The sequence below is a fragment of the Crocodylus porosus genome, unplaced genomic scaffold (assembly GCF_001723895.1).
Source record: "Crocodylus porosus isolate Cpor-Errol unplaced genomic scaffold, CroPor_comp1, whole genome shotgun sequence".
NCBI classification, from domain to species: domain Eukaryota; kingdom Metazoa; phylum Chordata; order Crocodylia; family Crocodylidae; genus Crocodylus; species Crocodylus porosus.
This window is the reverse complement of record NW_017728907.1, coordinates 65,720,653-65,722,564: the sequence shown is the minus strand read 5'-3', so window position 1 is coordinate 65,722,564 and position 1,912 is coordinate 65,720,653. Positions and strand designations below refer to the sequence as shown.

Genomic DNA, 1,912 nt, shown 5'->3' with positions numbered 1-1,912 from the left:
CAGTTTGGCCAAGAGGTGATCATTAGTTGCATGATTAAAAAATTAGTCACAATTGCGATTTTAATTGCACAGCTAAAATATCAAAATTATGTGCAGAAAAACTCAAAATTATGTAGGTATGGATGGGGTGGGGGTTTTATGGTTGTGGGTGGGAGTGGGGTTTATGTATGGGGGAATTTGTGAAGGGGGGTGTTGTGGAGATGTGTGTGGGGTTTGGAGCCGGAGGAGGGGTGAGGGTCCCTGCACTCCCTGGCAGGATGCTGGATACTGTAAGTCAGGAGTGAGGGGCAGCAGCAGGGCTGGGGGGGCTGTGGCTTGGGAGGGACAGACACATGCAGACAGACATGCACAGTGCTCAGCAAGTAAATCTGTGGAGGGGGAGAGGTGTGAGGAGAGGAGCAGATCAAGGCTCCCACAGTGAGGAAGGAAGTGGGGCAGGGGTAAAGGGAATGGGACCCTGGGGCTGGGTCAGGTTGTGGGATGGAGACCGGGGTGCTGAGGGAGGCGTGTCTCCCTACCATTGCACACACCCTGGTGGAACCATGGAGGGCATGCTGCTTGCTGGGCTAAGTGCAAAACTCTTGAGGTGGCAGCAGCAGTGCAGTGCAGTGCAGAGCCCAGCATGCAGACAGCAGCCTGCCTCCATTCTGTGCACAGATCCAGGGGGCACATGCCCCACATGCATCTACCTGGGTTTGCATGATGATCAGGAGTCCCCTCCTTCATGCCCCTGAATGAACCACCCAGGCTCTGACCATCCCACCACCCATCCCACGGCCCCATTCACCCCAGCCTCTGCCTCTGCCCCACTCCCTCTCTCACTGTGGGGGCCTCGACCTGCCCCCTCCTTCCCCCAACACACTTACTTCCTGGGTGCTGCTCTGCATGTAGTGCTGTGTTCCTGGCCATGTGCAGCAGGCTACATGCAGCAAGCTGCTGCTGGGCTTTGGGTGTGTGCGACTCCTCCCCTGGATTTCTGTGTACCATTCCCAGGTTGCCTGCGTGCCACTGGTAGTACACCTACCACAGTCTGGTAACTGCTGACCTAGGGTAATCCTGGTATTTTGTTATATCTCATTTCTCCATCAACTGAGGTTAATTTTAAAAAATCCATTGATTTAAATGGTTCAGGATCACCTCCTTACTGATTGTGTATCTGGGCTCAGATTCAGGGGAGCATTTAAATGCACACTTTCATATCTGGCAGAATCAAAATCCTATGGTAAAATTCCACTGGATTCTCAGTACAGAGTTGACCTCTGTTGAATATTGTGGGACAAGTGTGAAGTGTGTGAATGTGCTGATGACTCACCATGTGGGCAAGATGCCAGCAGTGTGGATCACAGTTGAAAATGTCACCAAAAGTATGGGTTTCTATGGATGGCCCTGATTAACTTTTACATAGTGATTATGTGTCTCCCAGGTTATTATTTGCAAGAATCTGATCAGGTTATATTTTTGGTCAGAATAGATTATTTTGATTTTTTTTAAATCACCAAATATGTCACCATGATTTCAATTACACCTCAAAATGTTGTGTTTGTGGAAAAAATAGTATGGATTACTCATCTTCATATTAATCTATAATGTAGATATTTTTATATAGGGATACTATGCGATGACTCTACTGCTCTTACCAAATAAATACAGCAAAACATAGTTTCATAGTTTCATAGTTTGTAGGGTCAGAAGGGACCTGAGCAGATCATGTAGTCCGACCCCCTGCCATGGCAGGAAAGAATACTGGGGTCAAACGACCCCAGCAAGATGTTCATCTAACCTCCTCTTAAACACCCCCAGGGTAGGAGCCTGCATCGCTTCTCTTGGAAGCTGGTTCCAGACCCTAGCCGCCCTGACTGTGAAGTAGCGCCTCCTGATATCTAACCTAAATCTACCCTCTGCCAGCTTGTGA

The 1,912-nt window shown here is 48.8% G+C and overlaps 1 protein-coding gene across 2 annotated transcripts in view; it reads right to left on the bottom strand.

The window, feature by feature from the left end:
- The window catches only part of LOC109307593 (serine/threonine-protein kinase TNNI3K), a 207,412-nt gene that overhangs the window by 164,853 nt on the left and 40,647 nt on the right, over window positions 1-1,912 (bottom strand). The window lies entirely within an intron of this gene.